The sequence below is a fragment of the Limulus polyphemus genome, unplaced genomic scaffold (genome assembly GCF_000517525.1).
Source record: "Limulus polyphemus unplaced genomic scaffold, Limulus_polyphemus-2.1.2 Scaffold1566, whole genome shotgun sequence".
Lineage (NCBI taxonomy): Eukaryota > Metazoa > Arthropoda > Merostomata > Xiphosura > Limulidae > Limulus > Limulus polyphemus.
The window spans coordinates 128647-146023 of record NW_013667176.1 but is presented as its reverse complement, the minus strand read 5'-3'; the positions used below and the strand labels follow the sequence as shown (position 1 = coordinate 146023).

General features: G+C 34.2%; 1 protein-coding gene across 1 annotated transcript in view; it reads left to right on the top strand.

Moving 5' to 3' along the window:
- LOC106464128 (protein artichoke-like) overlaps positions 1 to 17377 on the top strand; it is a 103831-nt gene that overhangs the window by 998 nt on the left and 85456 nt on the right. The gene's annotated exons all lie outside the window — the stretch shown is intronic.

Below are 17377 nucleotides of genomic sequence, written 5' to 3'. Positions count from 1 at the left end.
ATTTAAACTTAGTTGCTAATATCCTCTCACCCAAACCTTTGAGAAGCAGTCATTTTAATTTAAACTTAGTTGCTAATATCCTCTCACCCCTGTCTTTGAGAAGCAGCCCTTTTCAATTGACATTTAGTTTGCTAATATACTCTCACTTCAGTCATTGGGAAACTATCATTTTCAATTAAAACTTAGTTGCTAATATCCTCTCACCCCTGTCTTTGAGAAGCAGCCCTTTTCAATTGACATTTAGTTTGCTAATATACTCTCACTTCAGTCATTGGGAAACTATCATTTTAATTAAAACTTATCCTCTCACCTCTGTCTTTGAGAAGCAGCCCTTTTCAATTGACATTTAGTTTGCTTATATACTCCCACTTCAGTCATTGGGAAACTATCATTTTCAATTAAAACTTAGTTGCTAATATCCTCGCAGTTATTTTCAATTTACACTTAGTTTCTAATATTCTCTCACTGCAGTCTTTAGGAAGCAGTCATTCTCAATGAAGCTCCTGAGGTGTCTCAACGCTAGCAGAGAAATTAAAAAAGCGTATACTTAAATAAATATTTCAATAAAATGCTGCTGTATATATATATAATACTTATTTCGTTGTGCTAACATCATTCTAGGAATATTGCTAAATTTACTAATGATGTTTGGCCGTGAGAAAATTTCTTTCAAACCTTTCAATAAAGGTAGTCGATAAACACACATAAATACGTACACTGTTTAGTTAGGATGATAACAAATACTTGTTCTGCTCGTGCTCTTTCGTAAGTTATGGCTCTGATATTGAAGAATATATACATGGCTGGTGTCTAGAATAAAAAAAAAATCCCAACACTCGGAATCTTTCACAAATCAAAATCAATATTAGAATATTAATAGTTTTAATAAGATAGATAGATGTGTGAAGATAGTGTGTGTTTGTGTGAACAGAATCATCATATTCGCCAAGGCTTTCCTTTGATTTGTTGTCTTCGAAAAAAATAAAAGAGAACAACAAGAAAATGCTCATAAATATTGTCTCTGTTCGATAAATAATTACATAGCATGCACGTTAATAAGAACACAACAAAATACGTCAGATAGGGAGTACGTGAGCAGATTCAGAAGAAACCTTCCTGAGACATTGTATTACAGGTCAATGTCATTGCACCAAAACTTTGAAAGCTACATCTTTCAAACTTTTCGTATGGATAAATGTAATAAAAATGCTTCAATGTGAAGCTTAACTCGCCTTTCAGTTTGTTCAGAGTTTAATAGCTAACATCGAATAGTATATAACTAAAAGCAATGTAAATTACCATTATTTTATTATATAATTGTGTCGATTTATCTTAAGAATGCTTTCAGTTACACAGTGCCAAGTATCGGGCTGAGAATAAGGAAGTTCCAAGGCTCACGCCGCGATGCTTCTGAATATGCTCTGCACTTTCAGCTATGGGTGAGTTATAATAGTGACAGTCAGTCATTCCTGTTTCTGGTTTCAAAGTCAGACAATAGCCTTGCACCGGCAGGTGCTGGTGACTGGTTCCCACTTCCTGCCTTCTTGTAAGTAGTTTAAAGTTAGCAATAGCTAAATACTGTGTTTGGGTGGGAGGAGGGGGGAGCGATCTCTGATCTGGCTGTTTAGCTCGTGTGTCGCATAAGGTGTCGTTCACGTTAAAATTATATCAATACCCTGCGCAATTACAGAGCTACACATGTTTTAAACTTTCCCTTGCTGCTGTTGATTGTATTAATACTTCTAATGCTCATGCTCACTTACTGCTTGAAGTAAAAGAACTTGTTAAGAAAATTTACTTTGATACTTAAGATACTAGAGTAGATGAATCGTTGTTTTTTGGACTGATATTTGAGAAATAAGGATATAGTGTTGTAATAAGGTTACATATTTGAAATGTTATGACAATTGAGATTAATTACTTGGAAATATATTAGCCAGTAGATGAAGTAAGTTGACACTCATCAAGAAGGGTTTGTGCCAAATATCAAGCGTGAGACTGCTAATGTGTTTGTATTCTTCTGATTCTAACCTAATTACAGAAGTAACACTCTTCAAGTATAATCGACCTTAAATGTATTTATATCAACACAAAAACTTTTTTTAACAGGAAACCATCCACTGAGGCTAAAACAACAATAAAAGTTTACTACAAAAAATATTTTTTTTGTGTTTGTTTGTAGAATTTCACGCAAAAAACCACACGAGTGCTATCTGGGCTAGTCGTCCCTAATTTTGACGACTAGAGGACAGTTGGCCATTACCACCGATTATCAACGTATGAGCTACTCTTGTCAGACCGAATAGTGGGATTTGACAGTTACATTTATGACACATCCGCTGACTCAAAATGCGAACCACGGAACCTAAGATCTACAGTTTGACTCGCTAACTGCTGGGCCACACTCCGCCTTACAAGAATGAATCAAATGTAACGTAATAAAAGCCCTTTGTATAAAACTGTGTTTGTACACCAAGCAATGAATAGTAAATGATGTTTGAATGTAGGTCATACTACGTAATTCCAAAATATGTTTTCAGCTGCTTATATTCTTGTCATCAAAATTATTCTATTATACTTTACATCAATGATGACGCTGAATGCTAAGCCTGAATCCGTATGGCAATTTTTGAAACATATAGGTTTGATGAGCATGCTACAGATATATATTTTTTAGCTTTTTCGTAACTAAAAGTACGGTTCGATAAGTTAATGTTGTCTAACATGTTGTATGTCATGAATAATATCGTTTTAATGTGAAAGATGAGTATGACTGTCGAACAAACTTTGGAAGTACCAAAAAAAAAGCGTATAACTCACGCTGAGGACGAGAGTTTTTTTTCGAGTATTGAGTGAATTGTACAAGGCGCATATCGGTGATTTAAAACCCTGGCGCCCTTCCTTTACGAATACTTACAGACTAAACACCAAATGAAGAAACTGGTAAACTTGGGCGCAAACGAAAAAAAGAGCTAGAGTGATTCCAACGCTAACTTCCCATTTGCACAATGCATGCTGTATAATAAAACGTTATCCTGTTGGAAAGAAAAGTAGAGAACTAGACGTTTCTGCTCGAGGCCCACTCTCAAGAAAGAAATTATCCACGCGAAAACAGACGTGACTTTAGGAGGTTCCTTTTCTATTTAAGCTGGCGCTGCTAAACCAAACATATCCGTAAGCTAAAGCAAAAGCAAATGTTAGCGGTGCTGATACATACATTCTTCTTGGTCTGGATACTTAGTAGGATAGACAGAGAAAACAGAATGTAGAAAAGTTGGTTTCAAATATGTAAATTCACTGCTAGCTGACGTGTTAAATACCTTGAGTTGAATAAGCAGGGTATAGAAATATAAGAAGCGTGACTTTTTTTAAACAATTCAATGCAAAAAGAAAAACACCAATGCATACAGAATCATAATGTGAAAGGAATAGACAGTCTTAATTTTAATAGTTTAGAAGCATTGGGCGCTTATTATTTTATGAGCTGTTAAAAATGTACATTCAAAATTATTTTGAAGTTTTAAAATATGATTTCGTACCAGAAACAATCTTTAAAGCTATATTTGTTTTGTGAAGGAATGCTTTAGACATCTAATATATTTGTATTACTTCATACTTTCATACTCCTTTATTTGTTCACAGTTTATATCGACAAGGCTAGTGAAACAATCTAATATGTGCTAAACATTTCCCCATATAGTATCTAGAGGGCGCTTTGAGAGTAACTTCAAATCAATCAATTTAATGGTCTAGTTAATAAGCTAAATTGTAGACAAAGCGTCATTTATCATGCTCAGAGTACCAGCATGCAAAAAAAATAATAATAATGAAATAAAACGAAAAATATACGAATTAATGGGCTGCTGTATTTTTTTTATTAGTGTGGTCAGTCCTTTCAAAAATTAGTTGTATAGAATTAAAGCCTAATTTGATGTAAAATACCAAGTTAATTATGCTAAAAAAACATCTTAAAGTACCAGTAAGCTATAACTTCGAAAGTTAGTATATTTGATTAAGGTTATTCTGTAGCTGGCACTAATGAACAGCAGAATAGGAAAGTTTCTAGACCAAGATGGTTCTATATAACGCTTGGTTAATGCATTTCGTTGAAATGTTACATTTACTCTCGAGTTACTGGAATTGTATTCCTTTAAGTCGCATTTATAGGGCTGCTAAACACGGTAAAGCTATTGAACTAGCTCTTGGCTAGTTTAACATATCACCTATACATACACACACATTCACACTTGTTCTACACACTACAACGATCTTCGTAGCCAAGAAGATATGTGTAGAATGTGTTGTGTGACATTCGCTTCTAGCCCATCTTCACTGAACAATTCTTAGTACACTCTGAGCATAAGTACGTGGAATATAAGCATGCGTGCAAGACGTGAACGTTTATAATAATTTATGGTTCTTAGATTTCATTTGTTAATTAGTGAATCAGTAATGTATGTCAAAACTTTACATGTCGGTGAAGTCATATACTACCGCCTTTAATATTAAATTTTTAGTTAAAAGTCTAGGCATACACACATTCTAATACCCTACTATCTATATATATATATATATATTAAAATTAACATTCAATGTGCCTATGTGTACATATGTAGTACTAATATATATATATATATATATCAAAATGGAAGAATTATTTTCTTTATGTGAGAACAAAGCCACATTAACCTATCTGTTGTGTCCGGCGTAAGAGTCAAACCCGGATTGTAACGTTGTAAATCCGTACACTTACTAGTGTTTGTTTGTTTGTAATTAAGCACAAAGCTACACAATGGGCTATCTGTGCTCTGCCCACCACAGGTATCGAAACCCGGATTCTAGCGTTGTAAGTCTTCAGACATGCCGCTGTGTCACTGGGGGGCAACTTACTACTGTTCTATCGAGAGACCAAATAGAAGGATCAATGTGAACATATGATTTTAAGGATCACCTTAAACGAAGAACTAGCAGCATAATGATAGTTTTGATCATATTATGACTTATAATGTAAGATAAAGGATGTAGTATTTACAGTTAATAGAAACTATTAGTTTCAATGTTGATGTTCTGAAATATGTTCACATGCTTCACAAATATTTTGACATTATATATTTCAATAAAGGTGTTAATCATAATGCCTAACATGTGAAATAATTTTGTAATTATAGGTATTTATCTACGCATCTCAATAGGTTCCCCTGGGGGACAGCAGTAAGTTTATGGACTTACAACACTAAAATCCGGAGTTCGATTCCACGCAGTGGACACAGCAGATAGCCCGTTGTGGCTTAGCTCTAAAACAAACAAAGCATCTTAGTAGATGCGCTGTAAAATGGTCGTGATATGTCTATCACAGTCAACATACAATAAAACCAAAACTTATTTGACTTTTGTAAATATGTGCTTATAAAGTATTCATTTACGATAGACATAATTTCACTTCATAAAAGAACAGAAAAGAAGGGGAAAAATCATGCAAGGCTTACTCAAGAAAAATGTGTGGCGAGATAGAAATCGTCGTGGTAATAAGAAAATCTTGAAAATAAACTTAACCGTTTCATTTATAATGACGTGCTGCTAATATAGTGATTAGTGTAACAGTAGATTACTCGCTGTATACAAGTTTGTTTTTCAGCCACGAGGGATGTACTTGGATCTTGGATGAAAAAGACAATGTTTAAATCAGGAGCTTTATTACGTTTGTTTTTAAAACGCGAAAAGGCTCTCTGTCCGGCTTTACTTGCTATTGTGTGAATGTCTTTCTAAATTGGTGAAACATGGTTATAATTAAGAAGAATGTATTTCGACCCCACTATGTCCACCATGGATGTGGTGAAAATACTATTACACATTCTTTTTGAGAAACCCTGACTGATTGAATAAAGACTGCAGTGTTAAAGGGTCTAATGGGCCTAATACTTATGTCTTGATAGCAAGAAAAATCAGTTTTACTCTCTGTCATACGATTGGTATCACGGTTTTTTAGAGAATCGGTGACACAACATCTGTATAGATGACTAGTAATGGAAATACATGAACGCTTGCCGCATTAGTAAGCTGTGTGGCTCTTAAGGCAAATCAGCTTGGTCCTTTGTTTATGATTAGCCTTTATTTTTGTATCTTCGATTAGTTTTTATTGTTGGCTATGCGCTAATGCAAACTCACTCACGCTTGCGTTCAGATTTCGTGTACTGGAAAGCTGTATGGATTTAGCAACTGCTTATATGCGTTTGTTTTGTTTATAAGTAATGAGATACTCCATTTTTCTTTAAAGTTAGTTGAGTTAATATTATTGGTTATAATGTTTAAAATACTTTCAAATATTATTATTATCAAACTGTTACCATTCTTAGCTTAGCAGGCATTATTAAGAAGCAACCTACATGTAAATCTCGTACGTTGGCTGAACCTCGTTGGATATAATTGGAAATTCCGCTAAAATATTGCTATTTGATTACTTTTTAAATTATGATATAAATATATATTGTTAGCTTACGTTTAATCGAAAATTAGTAATAATTGGAAACGAAAAATGATCTTCGAGCTTGACAGACGTGAACAACACTCACTGTTTGATCTTCAACTTGACCGAGGTGAACAACATTCACTGTTTGGTCTTCAAACTTGTAGAAGTGAACAACATTCATTGTTTGGTTTTCAAACTTGTCAGACGTGAACAATATTCGTTGTTTGGTTTTCAAACTTGTAGAAGTGAACAATATTCATTGTTTGGTTTTCAAACTTGACAGACGTGAACAACACTCACTGTTTGGTTTTCAAACCTGTAGAAGTGAACAACATTCATTGTTTGGTTTTCAAACTTGACAGACGTGAACAACACTCACTGTTTGGTTTTCAAACTTGTAGAAGTGAACAACATTCATTGTTTGGTTTTCAAATTTGAAAGGATTGAACGAAGGTTACTGCTTGGTCTCCACACTTGACAGAAGTGAACAATACTCACTGTTTGGTTTTCAAACTTGACAGAAGTCAGCAACACTCATTGTTTGGTTTTCAAACTTGTAGAAGTGAACAATATTCGTTGTTTGGTTTTCAAACTTGACAGAAGTGAACAATACTTACTGTTTGGTCTTCAAACTTGTAGAAGTGAACAACATTCATTGTTTGGTCTTCAAACTTGTAGAAGTGAACAACACCCACTGTTTGGTCTTCAAACTTGTAGAAGTGAACAACATTCATTGTGTGGTTTTCAAACTTGACAGACGTGAACAATATTCGTTGTTTGGTTTTCAAATTTGTAGAAGTGAACAACATTCATTGTTTGGTTTTCAAACTTGTAGAAGTGAACAACATTCATTGTTTGGTTTTCAAATTTGAAAGGATTGAACAACACTCACTGTTTGGTTTTCAAACTTGTAGAAGTAAACAACATTCATTGTTTGGTTTTCAAATTTGAAAGGATTGAACAAAGGTTACTGCTTGGTCTCCACACTTGACAGAAGTGAACAACACTCACTGTTTGGTTTTCAAACTTGACAGAAGTGAACAACACTCACTGTTTGATCTTCAAACTTGACAGTATTGAGCACTCGTTGTTTCTTCTTCGAACTTGACCGAGACGAACAACTGTGAAACACTTATTTCATCTGCCAATATTATTTTACACAGAATTAACTAATTAGACAATAATATGAACCAAAACTCCAAATCTAATTTCGTGCATTGATTGTTTGTTTGTTGTTAAGCACAAGGCTACACAATGGGCAATCTGTGTTATGCCCACCGCGAGTATCAAAACCTGATTTATAGCGTTATAAGCCCACAGACTTGCCACTGAACTACATTGAAAGTGGTAATAACTTCTATCAATACTTATTTAGTGTTCGAGGCAACTATTACGCCAATTTTCGATATAGACTACAGCCAATTTGTTTAATGCAAAAGTGCACAATGTCTGCAACGGGAATCGAACCCCGACATATACAGTTATGTGATTATGGTAGTGAAAAATACCTTCTGTTATTTGTTTCTGTAGATTAATAATAGACGTAATATTTACCGTTCTAGTTGATTCACAGGTGTGTACAAATCTAACACGTAGACACATTTCTATATTATTTCGACGCTGTTTTTCTCTTTGTTATTTGGAGAAGTTTCATAGTAAAATGAAAATAAAGCGATCAATTTGCTGAAAAATAGAAGTGTTATTTTAACATAGAGATAATCGTACGGTTCTGTGGTGTCTACTTGAAATTCAAATTTGGACGTAAATAAATATCGTAGTAAAATGGAAATTATATTGAACTAAGAAAAATAGGGAACTAGAATTATGAAACTTCCTTGCAAAGTCCTATAACGTACTTGTCTATATATATCATTACAGAGTACGACAATCCCCAAACTCTGCAGCAATACAGACGACTTAATCTGCATTCCAAATTTGCTACGAATACGGCTATGCTTGCACGATATCATACGCACAATAAACAAAATTAAATCCCGCTGCATTGAGGCTTTAGACCGTCTCGTCGACAGTAGCACTATAAACCACAATATCATCAAACAAGAAAAGTATCCTAAAAAGAGCACAGGAAACATTAAAATAACATACTTTTATGCCTTTTTGTTTTCTGAATTTAATTTAGTGAACAGAAAAAAGGAACTTACATTACGTGGATAGTAACCTTCCAGCAGTCTATATAAGAATTCTCATGTTCTGCCTTTGAACACTCCCTTTACTATGCGACTGTTCACTTACATTAAGTTTTTTCTAGTGTTAGGTTAAATAATGCAGCGTTGTTATTAATTTACCCTCTTTTTCTAAGCTTGAGTAAATTGGTTGAACGTCTTTTTTGTAAACTTATAATTGACTACTATAACCAGAAGTAGATTGAGCAATCTGACAATATCTGATACTGACTTCCAAGATCTGACATCATATGGTGCGTTATTCAATAATATATTGTTTGTTTGTTTGCTGTTAAACAAAAAACTAAACAATGGGCTATCTTTGCTCTGCCCACTGCGGGTATTGAAAATCGATTTTTAGCGTCATAAGCCTTTGGATTTACTATTGAGTTATTGGAGGGCTAAGCGATACGAAAAAGCTGAACATTTCTATGAAACAACTCCAATAGATTTTAAGACATAGATAATGTTTCACTTTTTCAATAAAAAATATTTAAGTTTTTCGTTTTTACAGCTTACGTAATATCGTTACATTTTGCAATTTACTAGCTTGACTATTGTGATTAACATCTCATGCCCCCAGGTGGCTCAGCAGTAAGTTTGATGGCTTATAACGCTAAAAGTCGATTTTTCATAGTCACGATGGACTCAAAACAGATAGTCCATGGTTGGTCAGCTGTAATCTTAAGAATTTACAATACTAAAGTCCGGAGTTCGATTCCGTGCGATGGACAGAATGTAGATAGTCATTATTTAGCTTTGCACTAAAACACCAGCAACAAAAACATCTATATATATCACGTGTAAATAACTACGCAATTTTTGGACAACGATGATATGGTACTTTATTGAGCTTCCAAACCTTTTAATTCCAATTGTTGTACTCTTTGTTACAAATCATTTATTTTAAAACAAATGTCAAAAAAGTATTTGTTTGTTTGTAATTAACCACAAAGTTACATAATGGGCTATCTGTGCTCTGCCCACCACGGATATCGAAACCCGGTTTCTAGCGTTGTAAGTCCGCAGACATATCGCTGTGCCACTGTGGGACGACAAAAAAGTATACACCACTAGAAATACTAGTTCCTCTCTTTGCATTTAATGATATCAAAATTGTTACTCAAGAGCCGTGAATAATTAAGTGATGGTCACTTTTCAAATCACTAATGAATCGTTACTAAATCGATGCAGGAAACTGATCAAGAATCGTGTGTAAAGCCTTCTGAAAATGCGCAAATCATTTTCCCCTTCATTTTGTTTTACAGCTCGACCCTAATATGCACTATTTCAACTGACTCCTATATACTACAATGGCTACTGCATCTACCCGTCCAGTGTCATAAAATAGAAATAATTATTTTCATTCAATAAAAGAGGTATAGAAGGTGAAAGCCACAAAAGTCATACTGATCACTTTCTTTGGACTAATCATATAATGGTGTGTCACGGTGAACACGTGAAGGATAGAAACACTTTGGAAAATTGATCATTTGCTCATTCGTGATTATCAAGAGTATTAATGCAAAATAATTATGATAGTGGCATGAAACTTGAGGTGATATATTATAGAACAGAGCCGTTGTTCTTAGAATACAAATACAAATTCCATTTATTTTCTTCTTCCAACACAACAAGCTATATCGGCCTTCAGAACAAAACCTAACTTCTGCATATAAGGTAGGACTCTTATAGTGTTCTTTGAATAAGTACACAGCTTTCTTAAAGACAGTGAACGAAGCTTTAGTTGATTCTTGAAACTTCTAAGATTATTATCAATCCTAATTGATATATATATAACATTTGAAGGGCATTCTTTTGATATTCAAAGCCAAAGCTAGAGCTACTTTGTTCACTTGAAATATTGTATTAGACAGACATAATACTGAAACATCCTGTTAGGAATATCCATCAGATAAAGCTCAATAAAATTCTAAAACATCCTGTTTTCTGTCCCATCAAACAGGCGAAAAGTAAATATAAAACATCCTGTTTTGTATCTCATCAAACAGATGATAAGTAAAAAACATCATCTTTCGTATTCCATCAAATAGATGTGATTGACTGGTATGATGAAGCCATAGAAGATTATAGAATATCAAGAAAGTTGGTCAAACAGGAAATTAGGACATAAAAAAGGAAATATGAAACAGGTTTGTTGAAAATATAAAAATTAACAGCAAGGATTTCTTTAAATACATTAAGGGTAAACAAAATGTTAAAATGGGGATAGGACCCTTGAAGGATGATAAAGGAAAGCTAGTCTCTGATGATTTTGAGATGGCTGGGTTATTAAATTTAACTTTTTCTTCGGTTTTTACTAATAAATATTTAAGCAATACTCCTCATCTTGAACAGTTGATAGATGGAAACTAGATCGAACAAGATAATCACATTAATTCTAAGCTTGTTAACAAAATTTTGGGAAGTTTAAAGAACGATAATGCACCTGGGCCAGATAATATTTCCCCATAGGTTTGAAGAAGGTAAAGGATTGTATATTTGATCCACTTGCTACTATTTTTTGTCAATCCTTCAATAGTGGGCAGGTACCAGATGACTGGAGGTTAGCTAATGTAACTCCTCTTTTCAAGGGAAGTGATAAAAATTGTACGATAATTATAAACCCATTAGTCTTACATCAGTTGTAGGAAACGTTTGGGAAGGTCTGTTAAAAGAGGCTTTGCAAAGTCATTTAACAAAGTTTAGAATTTTATTAGATAGTCAACATGGTTTTACTAAGGGAAAATCTTGCCTTACAAATCACATCAAATGGCAGATGGGTGTAGATTTGATGTATCTGGATTTTCAGAAACATTTAAACAGTTAGCAAATTGGATAGAAGAGTGGCTGGATGGAAGAAAGCAGAGTGTTGTTACAAATAAAGTTCAGTCAAACTGAATTAATGTCACAAGTGAGGTACCTCAGGACTCATCTTAGAACCGTTGCTCTTTTTGATTTACATCAATGACGTAGATGAAGGAATGGTCAATAAATTATTTAAATTTGCTGATGGTATTAAGGTCTTGGGTGTTGCTAGCTGTGAAAAGGATGCTGCTGATTTACAAAAGGATTTCGGTCATTTAGTGAGTTGGGCAAATAAATGGCAGATGGGTTTTAATTATGATAAATGCAAGATAATGCATGTGGATTATCATAATTTAAATTACAAGTATAATTTGGATGGAAATACCCTTTACAGTATCATGAAAGAAATGGATCTTGGTATAATGGTTGATCAGTTTCTTAAGCCATCCAAGCAGTGTGCTGTTGCAAGTGGTAGGGCAAATATGATTTTTGGTTTTAGCTACAGAAACATTGAATACAAGCCTAAAATGCTATAATTTCATTGTATAAGTCATTGGTTAGGAATGACATTGAATTGTTGGAAAGGGTTCAGAGGAGGGCTACTAGGATGGTGCCTGAGATGGAAAGAGTTGCTATACGATGAGAGGGTAAGATCTCTAAGATTGTTTTCTTTTGAAAAAAAGAAGAGTTAAAGGGATCTGATTGAGGTGCTTAAGATTGGTAAGGGAATTGATAGTTTGATGCATCATTGTTTTTCAAATTTCATGGCAAGAATGGTAAGACTAGGGGACACAAGTATACATTTTGGCTGGGTAGGAGTCACATTCAGCTAAGATCGTTTTATTCTTCTAACAGGGTGGTTGACTTTTGGAACGGGTTACCTTCGGATATTGTGGAGGCAGTAAATTTAAATGAGCTAAAGAGAAAGTTTGATTACTATATGAATGATAAGGGCTGGCCTCGATGTATTTTTTATTTAATAAGTTTAGTTTAGATTAGAGGATGGGACAGCCTAGATGGACCAATAGGTCCCTTGTTGTCCTTAAACATTGTGTTATGTTATGATAAGTGAATCTAAAACGTCTTGTTTCGTATCTTATCAAACAGGTGATAAGTGTATCTAAAACGTCCTGTTTGGTATCTCATCAAACAGATGATAAGTAAATCTAAAGCATTATATTTTGCATCCCATCAAACAGGTGATAAGTAAATCTAAACATCCTGTTTGGTGTCCCTTCAAACAGGTGAGAAGTAAATCTAAACACCCTGTTTGGTATCACATCACACAGGTGATAATTAAACCTAAACATCCTGTTTGGTATCTCTTCAAACAGGTGATAAGTAAATATAAACATCCTGTTTGGTATCCCATCAAACAGGTAATAAGAAAGCTTAAAGCATACTGTTTGGAATATCCTTTCAAATAGGTGATAGGTAAGTCTGAAACGTGACAATTAAATTTAGACAGCTATAACGAGAAATATCTGAAACCATAGCGTAACCTAGTGGTTAGCGTAATGAGCTGGGTAACGGAAAGTCAGGGGGTTCGATCTGCGATATGATGAACACGAATCACACTTTTAGCTGTGTCAGTCGATCCTACTATTCAGTTAAAGTAGCTCATAAGCGGCGGGTGTTGCTCACTAGTTTCATTCTTTCCGTCAGCAGTTCTATGTCAAAGATGACTATATCTGATCTTCAGGGTTGTTCGTTTAGTCTATTGCACGAAGTACCGTTTCCAAGTTTAAAATACCAATTGCTTAAGCCGTAATTTCCAAACCGACATTCGATATTCTCTAATATTCATGTTTTATAAAAGTGGCGCCAAAGTTTTGTTTGTTTTGTTGTTAAACCAAAGCTACACAATGGGCTATCTGTGCTTTGCGCACGTGTCGATACCCGATTTTTTTTAGTGTTATAAACCCTCAGACAACTGCTGTTCTACCGAGAAGCGTGGCGCCAAATCCTTCACAATTACTTTGGTAGGTTACATATGAAAATAATATGGTTATATAATAAATTATGTTTCAATTTTCAATTTTTTTCTTTCACACGTTAAACATTAAATGATACAACATTAACGGTAATCTTTACGAGAAGAAAATTTTGTGATTATGCTGCCAATTTAAGAAAAGCTACTTAATTTTAGTTTTGTCATTGTTCTTTTTCATTTTAAGTTTATGCGATGTTATTGGAACGTTTAGCTTTCTAACAAGTCAGCTATGTTTGAACGTTTTGATTGTCTATACCCCCTCATTCTTAATGTCTTTTAAGCTGAAGGTTTGTGATACCAAGTGATTTATTTGTTTTTGTTTTACTTTCAAGGTTTGCCTGCTGGCAAATGAAATGTAACTATAATGTTTGAATTAGTAGAACTTCTAATCATACGTGTTTTTATTTTGCCGTTTTTTACTGAAGTATCAATACATGCGATGATACATTTTACTTTTAAGCTTAGTTCTATGAAAATCTGCTTTTATATCAACTCAGCCAGATTTTCTTTTTGAAATTATTATAGAACGTTATTTCTATCAAATTTGATATAACTTAGCTTTGACCTGAAATAGCTGTTTCTTAGCAGTTCGTCAAAATATTTTTGAAACGTTTGGAAGGACTCGTTTGATGCAAAATATCTTACTAAATCACTTTGTTTACCTGTGACTGTAAACTTTATTGCAGTAGAACAATCATTAAACACAAGTACTTAAGCTAGCATGCGACAGCGCGATATACGTTGTATATTTTATAACATAAAATCGATTAAAATGACTAAAAAGATTTGATTTATTTATCGATATTTACTGGATGGTGGTGCACTCTAAACGCCTTGAGAATTAGTCAAACTATTTTTTCTAAGAGTTCCCTTGGAAATCATCCCATGGTATTCAATAATTTGACTAAGATTAGCATAAAAAATCAGCACTCCGTTGAAGGATTCAAAACCCCCCTCATGACTCACAGAAACTCATATGTACTGATCAAGCTTCTCCATTATACCCAATTACTTGTAGAGTTACTCCAAAAAGGGTTCATACACATATAACACCCCGTTAGGACACCGCTCTTGGTACTTGAGCACATGTGCCAAGTTTGGGAGTGGAGGAAGGGATATGGACACGGTTTCTAACATGGTGCCTCAGGATTATTGAAGGGGCTTGGAACACAAGCTCTGAAGTCACATTCGGGCTCAGAGAAACTGGAAACCTACTTTAAGGCTCCCCATCATGTTTCAGTGACCTCATGAGGACATCATGTCTAGCTCCTCTTGCTAGTAGAGTCACAACATACAGTAAACAACAATCCTCCCAGGCCACCCCGTCTACAATTTGGTCCAGATAGCCCCTGAACTGTGGCAGGAGTTAGCTGGAATACATGCACACAAAGTTAGCTAGAATACATACATACAAAGTTAGCTGGAATACATATATACAAAGTTAGCTGGAATACATACACAAAAAGTTAGCTGGAATACATACACACAAAGTTAGCTGGAATACATACATACAAAGTTAGCTGGAATACATGCACACAAAGTTAGCTGGAATACATGCACACAAAGTTAGCTGGAATACATACATACAAAGTTAGCTGGAATACATACATACAAAGTTAGCTGGAATACATATATACAAAGCTGCGAGCTGAATTAATATATGGTTGGTGTTACTACCATTTTCCCAAGTCATGGTATATTTATAGTTTCACTGAGTGGGTTATGTCGTTCTCTAAAGCTGTGGTCAATATAAGGTTTCACTGTGTCTGAAGCTGTGATCCGTGTGAAGTTTCACTGTGTATGTTATGTCGCTCTCTAAAGCTATGGCGTATGTAAGGTTTCATTGGGTATGTTATTGTTGTTTCCCAAGTTATGGTCTATGTAAAATTTCACTGTGTATGTTATGTCGCTCTCTAAAGCTATGGTCCGTGTAAGGGTTCACTGTGTATGTTACTGTCGTTTCCTAAATTATTGTCTACGTAAGGCTTCACTGTGTGTGTTACTATCACTCTCCTAAGTTATGATCTGTGTAAGGTTTTACTATGTATGTAACTGTCATTCTTCCTAACTATGATCTTTATATGTTACCGTCGTTGTTCCAAGTTATGATCTATGTATAGTTTCACTGTGTGTGTTATGTCGCTCTCTCAAGCTATGGTCTGTATAAGTTACTTTCATTCTCCAAAGCTATGATCTATGTAAGGTTTCGCTATGTATTTTACTTTTCTTTTTTTCAAGCTATGGTCTTTGTAAAGTTTCACTGTGAGTCAATTCATTCATTCATCTTTTCAATTATTCTTAAACACGTTTTAAAACTGATGAAAACTTATTTCTAAAAGTTTACCAAAATTCAGGCTGGAACTTCTAATTTACTCATACGAGTATATTAAAAAGGCTTAACTAGCTTAGGTGAATCTAATTTCTCTGTTAGCCTGCGGATGCCAGAAACTTTATCAAATTGTCAAGTTGCTCCGCGGCGAGTTTTTACAGCGAATTTGTTCAAGTTTTAATCGAAATACGCTAAATGTTTAAAGTCTTATAACCGTGTATCCAACAAAAGGATGATCGTATCAACTTTTGTTATTGGATAAAATTACCTCTGTCGAATATTGGTTCAGCATGAGATCCTATTTTGTTTTTAGTGCAAGCTACATTCGTACCAGTGCTGCGTGAAACCTTACAAGTGAAGCAGAAGCTGGAACGTGCTTCCTTATTTAATTTGAACCAGCCAACCAGATAAATCCTGATATTAGGTGCACCGCATCGTGCTACTAGTGAACGGTAAACATGGAATAGATACAGTTCATCAACCAATCTAATGAGTTGTCTGACTAAAACGGGGACTATTTACTGCCTTGCTGAAGATTGTTGAGCTTACAACGCTAGGAGACAGCAGCAGCGTTAACTTCAACAGTATATCTTAAGGAGTGTAATAAAATATTAAAAATCTTATATTGTGAAAAGGCAGCAATCTAGCATTAAAAATTTATGGTGCATCACTTTACCAATTATATTCATCATGCGGCTTGTTTTTAAAGAGTTTTTCAGGATGTCCCTATACCATGGCTTGTAAAACTGTAGAAAACCAATCAGAATCATTAAAAATCAACCACCAACAGAACAGTTAGCATTCTGAAACCAAATCTGGTTTTTAATTGTTATAAACATTCTAAACTATGTTTAAGAGTACACCAATAAAACGACTGGATTAATTTCAGCTTAATCAAAAGGCACTTACCACTACAAGGAATTAAAATCAATGCCCTAGTGAATTTTCATTGAGTTATCAGTTCTGTTTTTTGTCATCTTTAGTATTCTTATTCAAAGATAAACGTTTTGAAGCTAGAAGCTTCAAATTAGATGTAACTTTAAGGTTTTGTTCCATTTTGTATTAATATGCATATTTTGAATCGAAAATATCCATTACGTAAATCAAAATCGACGAAAAATTTATCAAACTTTATAAACTTACACAGAGTATATGTGAAAAACTGTAGAGGCGAAAAAACATTTAATCTGTAAGCTGACGTTTGTAGCTATAATAAAAAACCACGTAAAAGCATTACTTTTACGTTATAAAGACAAGCTCATTGCATTACGAGTATGGTTATTAAATATGATGTCTCGTCATCAGTAATCTTTCCATACTAATACTAGTTCTAAGAAAACACAAATTCGGACATAAACTGAGGTGCTAAAGTTGAACATTCAGCGTTATTTAACTAAAACTAATGTTACAAAGTTAAACATTCAGCTTTATTTAACTAAAACTAATGTTGTAAAGTTAAAGGATATGTTTTACTTAACTAAAACTAATGTTGTAAATTTAAAGGATATGTTTTATTTAACTAAAACTAATGTCGTAAAGTTAAAGGATATGTTTTATTTAACTAAAACTAATGTCGTAAAGTTAAAGGATATGTTTTC